The 15,391-nt window shown below is 43.7% G+C and overlaps 1 long non-coding RNA gene across 1 annotated transcript in view; it reads left to right on the top strand.

The window, feature by feature from the left end:
- LOC103092427 (uncharacterized) overlaps nt 1-15,391 on the top strand; it is a 59,204-nt gene that overhangs the window by 33,065 nt on the left and 10,748 nt on the right. The window contains exons 2-3 of the long non-coding RNA XR_001626170.2: nt 3-147; nt 1,537-1,664. This is a non-coding gene — a long non-coding RNA (uncharacterized LOC103092427). The remainder of the gene's footprint in view (nt 1-2; nt 148-1,536; nt 1,665-15,391) is intronic.

The raw sequence follows: 15,391 nt of genomic DNA, 5'->3' as shown, positions 1-15,391 counted from the left end.
AGGTTCTTGTGGGGAAGGCACTTAGAAGGCTTTAAAATGCTCTAGAAGGGGGCAGCTAAGTGGCTCAGTGGATTGAGAACCAGACCTGGAGATGGGAGTCTTGGGTTCAAATCTGACCTCAGATACTTCCTAGCTCTGTGATCCTGAGTAAGTCCCTTAATTTCCATTACCTAGCCCTCTTCTGCTTTAGAACCAATACTTATTATTGATTCTAAGACTAAAGATAAGGGTTTTAAAAAAAATTAAAGTGTTCTAGAAATGAAAGCTCATTTCAGTAGAAGGTATACATTTTTTGGGTAAAGGTCAAGCTAGATAATCTTGGAGGTATATTCCAACTCAGAAATGAACTTATTTATCAGCATTATCATGTAAAAGCTCGCACCAAGCATCCCTAGATTGTAAACCCTTACAAAACAAGTGCAAGTGACCTAGAAGATCTTGAGTCAGCAGACAAGCAACAGTGTTTCTTAGCAGACACCTAGCTGCCCCCAAGCACTAGTATTTTGGATAAGCAAAAGAGGGACCATGATTTTCAACCTGAAGCCATGAAGCTTAAGCAACACAGCCAAGGAGCTCTGCCACCTTCTTCCCTCAGTTCGGGACAGCTCTTGAGATCCCCAGGGTTCCTGCCTCATCGGAGGATCTCAACTCATTCCAGTGTTTGTTGGAATAAGAAGTCAATCAAACATTCTCTTTGAGATGAGAGGTGTATGTTTGCCGATGGACATCTGGAATCAGTTATTCTTTCTCAGTCTCCATTGTTGCTATCAGAACTCTAGAGACGTTATCCTTGTTTGATGATGTCCTGGAGGAAATGGGGGCGTTAAAGAGGGGGGAATGTCTTTGTAGAATGAAGCAATCACTATTGGAGGAACTCGGTTGCATGACTAACCCCTAAATACAAAAACAAGAACATGTAAGCAAAATCAGATTTCAGTAAGTCACATTTTATGGCTGAAAAGCAGAACAAGCCGAGGGACAAGTCCAACATTCAGCCAAACAGTGAGAAATTCAGGCAATCACTCAATTCGATTTAATCCTATGAAATTAAAAAAAAAAAAAACACCCGTGTGAGGTGCTAAACATTGTAATGGATGCTTGATTGTACAGATATTCAGACGTTTAGAAAACAACCTGAACCCTCCCTTTGTTCTGGCTTTGTCCTGACTCTGGGTTCCTTCTAGGGAAACATGTGGATGTTTGGATTCAATGTTTTCCTTTCACGTGCTTTGATGTCATATAAATTCAGCTTTGAGGTCAGAGAAAAGAGTAGTCCCATTCAGTAACTCTTTACAGCCTTCCTTCGGAGTGCAATAGTTAGTCACACAAGTCAATGAAACAGAGAAAAGAGGAATGAATAGCGATGATCAAAATATAATGAAAATCACTGTGAACGTCCTGATGCCAAATCCATCAGCAGTCTACAACTCCTGAAACCTCAGGCTTTGTAGCACCAAGCTATCCCTACCAAGGGCCAGCACCACCTTTCCTCTGAAGCCTGAGGAAATGGAAGCCAGTCATTCTTTCTCTCCACAGGCTCACCAACACCCCAGTTACCTCCCACCCAAGCTAGGACCAGGAGAAGATGTGGGAAGAGAAACAGCTGATGTCTCCTGAGTTTTTAAACTTCCAGGCTACAGGATGCAACTGGTACCTGGGCATAGGTGGGCAAAAGCCTGGGTTATACCACCCCCTAAAATAGGTTTGCATGGGGCTTTCCACTTCCTATTACCCTGCCCCATCTTGGCTTTAGTCCAGCTGCATGGCTTCCTTCTTAGTCAAAAGGAGGCTCAGTTTGGTTTGGAATGCAAGAACCAGAGGACCCAAGGATAACCATCACCCTTCCTCGCCCTGCTAGATCATGGGATGAGTAGATAGAGCATTTAGTTGGCATCGAGGAATGAAGCCATCATCATCTCCAACCCCTGCTGCCTCTTCAAAGTCCTGGTCCTTTCCCCTTTGGGAGGGAGGGAACACGTGGATGTTTGGATTCAATGTTTTCCTTTCACGTGCTTTGATGTCATATAAATTCAGCTTAGAGGTGAGGTAAGAGAAGAGAGTAGTCCCATTCATTAACTCTTTCAACTTAAGTAACAGGCTGATTGAAATTGTACAGAATGACTCAAACTAGCATCCTATGGCATCTATCTTAGTTCTCCATTTGAAGGCATCTTTCCAAACTTTAGTGTTTTTAAAGAAAATCTGGCTTTTCAGGAGTATAATGTATGCACTACTGTTCTATAATGCTATGTGCGTGTGGTTTTTTTATGTGTGTAGTTCTTCAATTTGGAAATAATGTAGACTGGCAAGACAGTATGTAAAAGTGATCTCAGTTATAAATAGTAAATCCACTTAAATAAAGGCTGTGTATCCTCCCTCAAAAAAAAAAAAATAGGAAGGAAGGAAGAGACAGGTGCCCAGTGCTACATCCCTCCATCCATTCCACAAGTGGCCAAGCCACCCACGTGCTTCCTTTGGCCATCCTCCCCCTACACACTGGACAGGAGAATGCACTGACATGTTTTGGGGCTCAACCTGGCTGGGGCTGGGGCTTTGATCACTGTAATCTTCTGCTTACACTAACTCTTTCCATCTTTGTGGAGGACTCTTTACCGCTCCCTACCTGGGGGTAAGCCACATGTACCACTATCAACTTGAAGATAGGTATTCTTTCTTGTATGTGGCCCAATATGGTAGTGAGTAAAGGGTATCAGACCTCCATACTACAGCCATGTGCCAGATCCTCCGGTCCTGTCATGCCCCGTCTAATTGGCACCTAGTTGGTAAGAGCGGTTCGTTATCCTTGGGAAATGACAGATCAGCCTCGGGGGGGCTTTCTTCCCCTTCCCACCTCATGCAGGCTTTCTGGATTTTTCTGTTTCACTTTATACCATCATCGCTCCCGTGAACATGTAAGCATTCTTTCCTGCCTCTTGGCCTCAAATATAAATTGAACAATTATAACTATTGATGGACCCAAGGGACTGGGGTGCTATACTCTCTCTATAGACTAAGCTTATCCTTTACTCAAGACCCATGCATATGGTTAGTGGCTTCAGTCCTCGGAGAGCCTGGCTTCTAATGAAAGGGGTGAGGATCCTTTATACATTCTCTAGTTATTTATATCCCCACTCCATACTCCCCAAAGAACTTAAAGCTTAGAGCGAGCTCCTTTCTAGGGTCTTCCCAAAGTGGATGGAGTAGAATGGTGTTCAGTGTTCAATATAAATCAGGTAAGGGGTAACTATTTCTTTTACACACACATACACACACACACACACACACACACACACACACACACACACAAAGCACAAAATGCTCTTACAAGTGCCCATTAACAAAGACATTAGTAAAATAAGCCATAGCAGCTGGGTGTCTCAGTGGATTGAGAGTCAGGTCCTGGGTTCAAATCTGGACTCAGACATTTCCCAGCTGTGTGACCCTGGACAAGTCACTTAACTGCCATTGCCTAGCCCTTACCACTCTTCTGCCTTGGATTGACTCTAAGACAGAAGGTAAAGGTTTAAAAAAATAAAATAAAATAAGCCATAGCAGAAACATAATTGCTGTTATACTCTCCTGGAAGGTGGTTGTTTAAAACATCAAGACATGATGTAGTTGGCTGAACTACTATGTAAGTATGTACATCACCTAAGCCCTGCACTGTCCAAATATTGCTAACCAGGTAAGGTTGGGCAGTGGTTAAGTGTTTCCCCTGGTTGGTGGTCATCCTCTGCTGCAGAACCCCCCCCCCCTCCATCAATCAGCTCTGACCATGGGACCCAGAATCTCCAGAACTCTGGAACCCTCAAGGTTGCCTCCAAGGCTGGACAAATCCATCTTGAGATTGCTCTTCAGCCACCTATATTGGGGGGGGGGGGGGATTCAAAGGAAAAGGCATCCGAGAGCCTGAGGACTTGGGCTCAGCTAGTCTAGCCAGGCACATGCTCTCTCTAGTAGTCTCTTTGCAGCTAGAGTCAGGCTGGATATGGGAGGAAAGGCCCTTCCTCTCTCCACCTCTCATGGGAAAGGTTCAATAGTCCTAACATGCCTTTGAGAAGGAAAAAGACCAAAAGCAAGAAACTCTTTTACAGGTCCATAGAGGCAGCAGCTTTCCCTGCTCACTAGGGATTCCTTTATCATCCCAAAGCAGGAGACCTTCATCACTAAGCCCCATTTCCCCTGGAAGTTGTCAGGGAAGTTCTGGAACCCACTTCCTTCGATGTCCCCTACAGACCTACACCAATACATGCAGCAAACAAGCACTAATAAGTAAGAATCCCTTGTGTCCATTAGCAATTAATCAGGAACAGCTAGGTAGGACAGTGGATAGAGTCCCATATCTGGAGTTGGGAGGACCATGGTTCAAATCTGGCCTCAGATGTTTTACAGGTCTATGACCCTGGGCAAGTCAATTAACCCCTACTGCCTAGCCCTTACCTCACTTCTGCCTTGGAACCAGTACTTTTGTTATTGATTAAGGTGAGGGCTTAAAAACAACAACAAAAGCTTTTTTGCAGGAAAAAAAAAACTAGACATAGACCTTCCTTCCCTCCTTCTTCCTTCCTTCCTTCCTTCCTTCCTTCCTTCCTTCCTTCCTTCCTTCCTTCCTTCCTTCCTTCCTTCCTTCCTTCCTTCCTTCCTTCCTTCCTTTCTTCCTTTCTTCCTTTCTTTCTTTCTTTCTTTCTTTCTTTCTTTCTTTCTTTCTTTCTTTCTTTCTTTCTTTCTTTCTTTCTTTCTTTCTTTCTTTCTTTCTTTCTTTCTTTCTTTCTTTCTTTCTTTCTTTCTTTCTTTCTTTCTTTCTTTCTTTCTTTCTTTCTTTCTTTCTTTCTTTCTTTCTTTCTCTCTCTCTCTCTCTCTCTCTCTCTCTCTCTCTTTCTTTCTTTCTTTCTTTCTTTCTTTCTTTCTTTCTTTCTTTCTTTCTTTCTTTCTTTCTTTCTTTCTTTCTTTCTTTCTTTCTTTCTTTCTTTCTTTCTTTCTTTCTTTCTTTCTTTCTTTCTTTCTTTCTTTCTTTCTTTCTTTCTTTCTTTCTTTCTTTCTTTCTTTCTTTCCAGACCTACTTTTCAATTTGACTTCACAAATATTCATTCCTAAAGGCAGTTAGGTGGTACTTGTGGATGAAGTGCCTATTCTCAAATCAGGAAGACCTTGGTGCAAATACAGCCACAGATTCTTCCTAGCTCTATGACCCTGGGAAAGTCTGACTGTCTCTCTTTCCTCCTCTCAAATGGGGATGATAATAGCACCTATCTCCTAGGGTTGTTCCTGTTTAAAAAAAGAGAGAGGAGTTTTGTACTCCAAAAGGGAGGTTTGGACCCCAAGGTATGGAGACAGGGAAAGGGAGGAGAACCCCCCTTCCACAAAGCGGGTTCAGGGGAGACAACAGCTGTAACGGGTTGGCTCAGAGAGAGGAGAGGGGGTTTGAAGATTTTCCCCCTTCTGCCTTCCCTCCTTAGCTAAAGCTGCTCTCCCCAATTCACTCTTATCCCTCTTGTCTCCCCTCCACTACTTGAGACCAAAAGGTCTCCCCTTGATCCTTTCACTCACATTCAGCTTGGGGAACAGACAACTTTAATGTTAACTCACTCAGGTAATACAAAAGGAATAATGGGCAGGGAAGAATGGGAAAAGGAAAGTGGGAAAAGGGGGTCCCTGTCTCTATCTAAACCCTTTTCCTCTATCCTCAAGTTTGGGAGGAACTCAAGCCTTGGCAGCCTGAGCACCCACCACCACCCCCCTCCCCGAGAGAAAGTCAGGTTGACTCACCCCTGGGCAACAGGAGCTGAGGTAAAGTCTGCTCAGGTTTCCTTTCAGAAAATCCCTTCAATTGGGAGGGGTGGGCGGGGAAGATTTCCAGTCACCAGCAGGAAAAGTGTAACCCCCAGGAGAAAGTCTTTATCCACCTTCTCTCTTCAACATCTCAAGACTGAGAGACCCTCACTGCTCTCCTCACCAGAGTCTTCTCTCCTCAGGAAATTCACCCCTGCCCCCTCCCCGCCCCCATCGAGCTGGCACTTTTTCTCTAGCCTCTATCACATTCCAAAGATCAAATGTAATGACACTTCATTCGTAAAGCATGTGACACAGTGCCTGACACACAATAGGCACTATATGATTGTTGGTTTCTTTCGTTCTATATACCGTTTATTTTCTGCTAAAGCATTTGCTTCCTATGGTATAGACCAGTGGTAGCAAACTCACATAGAACCTGAGGCTCCATATTCATGTATTAACATTGTCTGTGTTCTATTATATTTTTTATTTATTTTATTAAATATTTTACAATTAAAATTTATTCTGATTCGGCTGCACTGGCACTTTGGCTATAGATCATTCCTGAAACAGTCTCTAAACTTCTGTTTAGCATAAACCAGTGACTGGAGTGAAGTAGCCCATCACTATTGTTCTTCACTTGGTTTGGGTCCTGGACCCCTTTGGCAACAGTCTCGGGAAGCCCGTGGAACCCTTCTCACAATCATATTTTTAAATTAAAGAAACAAAATTATAGAATTACAAAGGAAATCAATGATACTGAACTATAATTACCAAAACATTAAGAAAACAAATTCAAAGACTTGATGAAATTCATCCTCCTGCTCCTTGGGGGGGAGGTCTATGGAGCCCAGGTTAAGGACCTCTCTCTTGACTTACTGACTGGGCCAGCCAGGTTACCCTCACTGGCCTAGCCCTCACTCTTCTATCTTAGAATCATTACCAAGACAGAAAGTAAGAGTTTAAAAACAAGAATGAGTTAGTCAGGAAGTTAGTACTGGCTTTAAAAACCATTTCTGATACTTACTAGTTGTAGGGTTCCTGGGCAAGTCACTTCCTATCTTTAAGACTCCGTTTCTTTCTCTGTCAGATGGGGAGAACAATAGTTTTAATATCATCTTCCCAAGCATTGGCATGAAATTCAAATGAGATAAAATAAAGCACTTTATAAATCTTAAAGCAATTTTTAAAAAGACAGCTATTATTATCGATGATCAAAATGGGGAATCTACTTCATTCTGAACCATTTTCCCCACTGACTTTTGCTTTCTATGATTGCTACTAGAAACCAATTCTTTTGAATCAGACCTATCATCAATGAGTGCTGGGAACTGCAGGGAGGTGGAGGTGGGGTTCTTTTAGCACCTTCCCCTGACTAAGAGAATGAAGGAGTTACCTGGGATCAGGGATCTTCCCAGACTCATAAAACCATTATGAGTGAAAGGTTGGATACAAACTCTGGATATGTAGGTAGGTGGAGGCCTGCTCTTTAGCCCACCATACCATCCTGCCTCTCAGAAACTTTGTGGTTGCTGAGTTGTGCCTGACACTTTGTGACTCCATTTTTGTGACCCCTAGGGTTTTCTTGGCAAGGATACTGGACTGGCTTGCCATTTCCTTCTCCAGCTCATTTGACAGATAAGGAAACTGAGGCGAACAGGGTAAAGTGACTTGTCCAAGGTCACGCAGCCCATCAATGTCTGAGGCCAGATTTGAACTAGGAAAATGAATCTTCCCAACTCCAGGTCCAGGTCTCTCTCCACTATGCCCAGGGTTTTGAAAAAGAACAAAAACTGGATTTGGTTTTAAAATACCAGCATCTAACAAAGGAATAACAAATACCCATTCCATTTGAACTTAGCCCTCAGACCTGGAGAGATCCAGGGCTGCTTTGTTCTTTATGGAATGAATTCTTTGGACCAGTGTCAAAGCTAGGTTTTTCCAAGGCTGGAGCTAGGAAAATGGCCCACACCTCTAAGGTCATTAAGTTCATTACCAAAGCCAAGAATAAATGTTAGAATTGGGAGGGACTGCAAAGTTCATCCAGTGTACCACAGCCTCCTCAATTACAGATGAGGAGACTGAGGCCCAAAGACAGAAAGGGTAGATGCAGCTTGCAATCCTGAGGGAAGAACATTGATGTTTCCCCCTGGCACTGACTCTTATTAGCAAGTTACTTTCCCTTGAAATGCTCTCTGACTCCTTCTCCAGCTTTTTCACAAATTCAACAAATATTTCATTAGAGGACCTACTATATGGCAGGAATTATTCTAAGCACTAGGGCTATGGAGAAAGAAGAAGACCATGGGTAAGAAGGAGGAGGAGGAGAAGGAAAAGAAGGAGGGGGGGAGGGAGGGAGGGAGGATGGAAGGAAGGAAAAGAGCAAAGAAGGGAGGGAGGAAGGAAGGAAAGAAGGAGGGAAGGAAAAGAGGAAAGGGAGGGAGGGAGGGAGAAAGAAAGAAAGAAAGAAAGAAAGAAAGAAAGAAAGAAAGAAAGAAAGAAAGAAAGAAAGAAAGAAAGAAAGAAAGAAAGAAAGAAAGAAAGAAAGAAAGAAAGAAAGAGACAGAGAGAAAGAAAGAGAGAAAAAGAGAAAGAAAGAAAGAAAGAAAGAAAGAAAGAGAGAGAGAGAAAGAAAGAGAGAAAGAGAGAAAGAAAGAAAGAAAGAAAGAAAGAAAGAAAGAAAGAAAGAAAGAAAGAAAGAAAGAAAGAAAAAGAAATACTCTTTAGGAGTTCATAATCTAATGAAGATTGGGAGGGGGTAGTGGACAATATGCAAACTGAGGCAGAAAGAAGTTATGTAACTCCCTCATCTATCAAATGAGCTGGAGAAGGAAATGGCAAACCTCTCCAGTATCTTTATCAAGAAAACCCCAATTGGGGTCACTTGAAATGATTGAAAAGCAACTATCCACTGCCCTCACCATTTCTTACATTAATATTTCACATCTTCTCATCCCATCACTTCCCTCCACCATCTGTCTCTCCCCCTTCTAACCTCTCTAACAAAATCCCCTCCCACAGACCTGGCCATTTCATTCTACTCATCAAAAGATTTCCATGGATAAATGTTGCCTCCCGAAGAAGATCCAAACTCCTTAGCCTAGCATTGAAGGGTCTCCATTAGCACACCCTTCCATAATACAGACACAGCAGAGTATGGGGACAGACCCTGACTAGGAAGATCTGGATTCCCATCTTCCATGTGTTCTGGCACTTACTGGATATATATGATGGTATCATTTACCCTCTAGGGGAATCTCATGGAAGTCTTTAAGATTCATTTGGAAGGAGGCCAGCTAGATGGCTTAGTGAATTGAGAGCCAAACCAAGACACAGGAGGTCCTGGGTTCAAATCTGCTCCCAGACACTTCCAAGCTGCATGACCCTGGGCAAGTCACTTAGTCCCAATTGTCTAGCCCTTTCTGCTGCTCTGCCTTGGAATCCAAACTTAGTATCCATTCTAAGCCAGAAGGCTGAGTTTTAGGGGTTTTTTAAGTTTTATACATGTTTTAATCTACCTCTGGGAAGGGAGCTGCTATTGATGAAATCATTGATCTTTAAGTAATGACTCTGTGACCTAGGCCTGCTGTGAGGAAAAGCAGCTCAATTGCTATTCCCTAAATCCTTCTGTGCTTTTCTTCCTCTGACGCCTGGAATGCCCTCCCTCTGATTTACCATTCAGATCTTGAGCAATGTCTTAGGAAGAGCCTCTAAGAATTCTGCAGCTCAGCATCTCTCTGAAGTGTCCTTTAGGAGAAGGCGGCTTTGATCTCCCAAAGGCACTTTCACCTTATTTGCCTAATGAAGATGATAAATGAAGGGGATGGGGTCCTGGAGAGACCGTGTCCCAGAGCACAGGGCAAGGGGCAGCAGAGGAAGAAGCCTCCTTTTGGAGGTGGATCCCTTTGCTCTACAATGGCCGGACGAGGCGAGCCAGCTCCAGAGCCAGACCAAATGAATCAGCAAATGAGCAGCTGGAACTTGGGATACTTTCTATTTGGCTTCAGAGAGGCTTAACCTCCAGAGACGGATGGGATGGAGGGCCTTTGTTTAAATGGATCTCTTTCAAGGATCTGACCTGGGCACAGAGCCATGGAAGGAACAGAGGGACACAGAAACCTTGACTGGTTTCAGGCTCTGTCTACATAACCGCAATGGCCCTTGGCAAACTCATGAAAAAGGAAACTGCTTGTTTGCTTGTCATGTTTCCCTGTTCTGGGCCCCAGAGGTCGGCCATTGTAGACCCCTCCCTGAGCCTCAGGAGCCCCTCTACGCACAGGCTCTCCAGCCCTCTCTGAACCAGCACTCATTCACACCGAGTTGTCAGTGAGTGACACCTGGTCCATTTTGCTCCAAAGAAATTGGACAGATCTCTCTATCCCCTGGAACATGCCTTTAAGGCCAATTCAAACAGTGTGCAGAGAATCCCAGCTTTGGAGTTATGAAGGGACTTAGAAGCCATCTCATGCCATCTTTTAACTAATGAGGAAACTGAGGTGCTGAGAGAAGTAATTTGCCCATGGTTACTCAAAGCACAAGTAGCCAATCTCCTCTGATTAAGATGAAGCCATTCTGTCATATTTGAGAGCATTCTTTAAAAAAACAAGGGGGCAGCTGGGTAGCTCAATGGTCAGAGAGCCAAGCCCAGAGATGGGAGGTCCTGGGTTCAAATTTGACTGCAGATACTTTCCAGTTGTGTGACCCTGGGCAAGTCACTTGACCCCCATTGCCTAGCCCTTACCACTCTTCTGCCTTGGAGCAAATATACAGTATTGACTCCAAGACGGAAGGTAAGGGTTTAAAAACAAACAAACAAAACCAAACACCCCCCCCACCTTGGTATTGGTTCCAAAGCAGAATAGTGGTAAGGGCTAGACAATCTGGGGTTAAGGGACTTGCCCAGGGTCACACAGCTGAGAAGTGTCTGCAGTCAAATTTGAACCCAGGACCTCCCATCTCTGGGCTTGGCTCTCTGACCATTGAGCTACCCAGCTGCCCCCTTGAGACCATTCTTTGGAGGTACAATGCAGTGATGTAGGAAAATTCATTTAGAGCTGGAAGGAATCTAACCCTCTCATTTTATAGATGAGGCACAGAGGTGTTAGGGGACTTTGCTCAAGATCACACAGGTAAAAAGAAGCAAGAACTTAAGTCCTTTGGCCACAAATCCCATGATTCCTTCCACCTTTTCCTTGAACATTGAATAGCACCCACCATTCCATTCTCAAATGTGCTCCTCCTCTTCTCCCTTCCTAACATCTTGGTGCTGCTTAGGCTTTCTCTAGCTTTCTAAATCCTCTGGATTTCTGAATAGCACAAGCATTTGAAGACCTCTTTCTATCTCAAGCACCTCTGTGATCAGCCTCTAAGGAGCCATTCCTTCCAACAGCCCTTTAACAGATTACATTTAAGTGATGCTCCTGAAGATGATGGCCTTAAGAGCCCAGATTCTACCATTAAAGCCTTGCAGTCATCTCTCTGTATTACCATTCTCTTCCAGGGTAACAGCAGTTCTCAGAGAAAATTCCCAAATCACTTTCTACACAGTTAACCCTAGGGTATTGGACAAGGGTAATAAAAAATGTTTATAGGCAGCAATAGAAACTTTGTTCTATAAAACCTTCTCTAATCCTGCTAATTCCCCATAATGTTTTGGTCTCCAAGTCTAGAAATCACTTCTCCTGCAGTGTTGGGAATTAAAATGTAATGTGTTGTCTTCCAGTAGCTCCTGGAGGGCCAGGACTTTGTCTTGATGAACTATCTATCTTCCTCAGTGATTTGAACTGCCCTCTAAAGCTCCTTAGTATATATCTGACAAACAAGTGGATAGATGGGAAGGGAACAAGTATGTATTAAGTGCCTCCTATGGGGTGGCACTGTGCTAAGTGCTTTACAAATATTGTTTCATTTGATGGATGAATGGATCTATGGATGAATGAATAAACAGCTTGGAGGCACAGATATTGTAATAGAGGATAAAAATCAAAGAAGTAACTCATGGCACAGAAGAGAATGCTGGGCCTGGAGTCAGGAAGACCTGAGTTCAAATCCAACCTCAGACACTTATTAGCTGTGTTACCCTCAATAAGTTGCTAAACTTCTTTCTGCCTCAGTTTCTTCAACTGTAAAATGAGGATCATAATAGCATCTCTATATCAGGGTGGTTGTGAGGATCATATTATATAATTTTTATAAAGTGCTTAGTATAGCACCTGGCATATAGAAGGCACTTAAATAAATGTTTCCTTCCTTCCTCCCTCCCTCCCTCCCTCCCTTCCTTCATTCCTCCCTTCCTTCCTCCATCTCTCCCCCATTCCTCCCCCCATCTTTTCCTTCCTTCCCTCCCTGCCTCCATTCCTTTCTTCCTTCCCTCCCTTCCTTCCTTCCTTCCTTCCTTCCTTCCCTCCCTCCCTCCTTCCTTCCCTCCCTCCCTCCTTCCTTCCTCCTCCCTCCCTCCCTCCCTCCCTTCCTTCCTTCCTTCCTTCCTTCCTTCCTTCCTTCCTTCCTTCCTTCCTTCCTTCCTTCCTTCCTTCCTTCCTTCCTTCCTTCCTTCCTTCCTTCCTTCCTTCCTTCCTTCCTTCCTTCCTTCCTTCCTTCCTCCCTTCCTCCCTTCCTTCCTTCCTTCCTTCCTTCCTTCCTTCCTTCCTTCCTTCCTTCCTTCCTTCCTTCCTTCCTCCCTTCCTCCCTTCCTTCCTTCCTTCCTTCCTTCCTTCCTTCCTTCCTTCCTTCCTTCCTTCCTTCCTTCCTTCCTTCCTTCCTTCCTTCCTTCCTTCCTTCCTTCCTCCCTCCCTCCCTTCCTCCCTTCCTCCCTTCCTCCCTTCCTTCCTCCCTTCCTCCCTTCCTTCCTTCCTTCCTTCCTTCCTTCCTTCCTTCCTTCCTTCCTTCCTTCCTTCCTTCCTTCCTTCCTTCCTTCCTTCCTTCCTTCCTTCCTTCCTTCCTTCCTTCCTTCCTTCCTTCCTTCCTTCCCTCCCTGGAATTATAGGTTTCTTCTGGAGGAAGAATAATAAATAATAAGGGCATTTAAATGCTCTCTAGTTCCTGTGACTCATAAGGACACTTTGTACATAACAGTGAAAGAAATGATGAATGCGGTGGGAAGTCATCTCTTCTGTGGCATCCTGGAGACATAGCCTTAGGCTTCTATTATGGTGGTTGATGGAAATTCCAAATAAGGTCTGCCTTCCCTCAACAAATGGCATTTATGGGGGGAAAACCAATCATCTTGTAGGCCTTTTTGGACCTCTCCTTCTCTGCTCAAGCCCCTGCTGCACACAACCCAGGGAAGAGATTGTCTCCACTCAGCCCAACACCCAAATGGAGCAAGCCAGGGACAAACATCCAGCTGTTTGCTATTGACGAGTTGTAATAACCGGATAAGCTGCTGAATTTAAAATTGTCATCTGGTTCTTTTGGCATCGTGTAGGTGCAGCTGAGATACAATAACACACTCTCCCCTCATTAATTCATAATATTAAGAATATCTCACATTTACGTAGTCCTTTCAAGTTTGCAAAGCAATTCACCTTCATTAACCCATTAAAAACCAGCAGGGCAGATGTTGTTGTTTTCTTCGTTGTATGGCTGAGGATACTGAGAGTTACAGACCTTACATCATTTGCTCACAGTCACATAGCTGGTGTCTGAGGCTAGATAGAGACATTTGTCTTCCCAAGTTCAAGCCCAGCATTCTATCTGCTATTGCTGTTATTGTATCTGACTCTTCATGATTGACCCCATGGACCAGGGCACATTGACACTGTCCTTGGGGTTTCCTTGACAAAGATACTGGAGCAGTTTGCCATTTCCTTCTCCAGTAGATTGAGGCAAACAGGTTAAGTGACTTGGCCATGGTCACATAGCTAGTAAGTGTCTGAGGCTGGATTTGAACTTAAGTCTTCCTGCCTCCAGGATGGACACTTCATCCACTGCATCACTTAACTGCCTCCTCTATCTGCTATGCCACAGTATGAATGGACCCAGTTTGAAAAGGAGTTTTATTTTGAGGTCTTCAGTGAAAAGACAACAAGCAGTCATCCTCTTTTAAAAAAAATTTTTTTTAATAACCCTTACCATCTGTCTTGGAGTCAATACTGTGCATTGGCTCCAAGGCAGAAGAGTGGTAAGGGCTAGGCAATGGGGGTCAAGTGACTTGCCCAGGGTCACACAGCTGGGAAGTGGCTGAGGCCAGATTTGAACCTAGGACCTCCCATCTCTAAATCTGGCTCCCAATCCACTGAGCTACCCAGTTGCCCCCCATTCTCTCTTTTTCATTCATGTTGTTACTAAATTTGTCCCTCATACTCTATGCTCCCTCCTCTTCTTGCTGATACTCTTTTCAGAATCATTTTCCCAGAAGGTAGCTGGGTGGCTCAGTGGATTCAGAACCAGGTCCAGAGATGGGAGGTCCTCAGTTCAAATCTGACCTCAGATACTTCCTAAATGTGTGACCCCAGGCAAGTCACCTAACCCCCATTGCCCAGTCCTTAGTGCTCTTCTGCCTTGGAAACCAATATACAGTATTGATTCTAAGACAGAAGGTAAGGGTTTAAAAAAAAAAAAGAATCGTTTTCTCAAAGCATGGCTCTCGTCATGGTACTCCCATGTTCAAATATCTTCAACAGCTCCCCATTAAGTCCAAATTCTCTCCTCTGGCATTGTTCATCCTCAGAGCTTTACCTTATATTACTCCCTTTCATTCCAATTACTCTAGTTACTATCCTCTAAATATAATAAAAAATAACTTTATATAGTACTTTAAATATAATATTTGATTTTATCCTCACAATGAACCTGGAAGATGAGAGTTATTATTTTCATTTTACAGATGAGGAAACAGAACCAGACAAAAATGAAGTGACTTGTCCAGGGTAACATGTCTAGTAAGTGTCTAAGGCAGTCTTCCTGACTCCAATTCTAGCACTCTATCCACTATACTGATGAGCATGCATCATACCTTCCTCTACCTTTGTTCAAATTCCCCCTAGGTCCTAGAATGTGCTTCCTTCTCAACTATCTCTGAGTCCTTCTCCTTCTTCAGGGCTCTATTCTTTCAAATTGTCTCAGACTTGAGTGTCTTGTGAAGCCATGGGCTCCCTGGTCTGGGTACTCTCCCTATCAGTACAGATGACAAGTAGACGATGTCGTTTAATCCTGTGTTATCCTAGATATGTTATGTAAACTGTCTACAGCGATGGTACATTCCAGCATCCTTGAAAAGATAACAATTTGGGAGGATACTTGGACACTGGTTACTTGAACTTTCTCTGAGGACATGGTAATAGCAAGAAAAATCAAGATTCTCCTCAACAGAGAACAAGAGTGAAAAATATTTAAGATGCTCTCACTAACAATCAGTCAGTGAACAGATATTTTCAAGGACTTTTTAGATGTCAGGCATTGTGCTAAATCCTGGGGATACAAAAAAAGGCAAAATACAGTGCCTGCCCTGGAGGAGCTCACAATCTTGGACCAGCAACCTCTGTGCCTGGCCCCATCACCATTTTCCCTGGTTTCTAGGATTTTACTTTCTGCCAAACCAAGTCTTCATTTGCTGTTCAAAGATATCTAACCTGCACATGACCATCTAGACTGTAGTAATAACAATCCAACTTTGCTTCTT

The sequence above is a fragment of the Monodelphis domestica genome, chromosome 1 (assembly GCF_027887165.1).
Source record: "Monodelphis domestica isolate mMonDom1 chromosome 1, mMonDom1.pri, whole genome shotgun sequence".
NCBI lineage: Eukaryota > Metazoa > Chordata > Mammalia > Didelphimorphia > Didelphidae > Monodelphis > Monodelphis domestica.
This window is presented reverse-complemented; position numbering and strand designations above follow the sequence as displayed.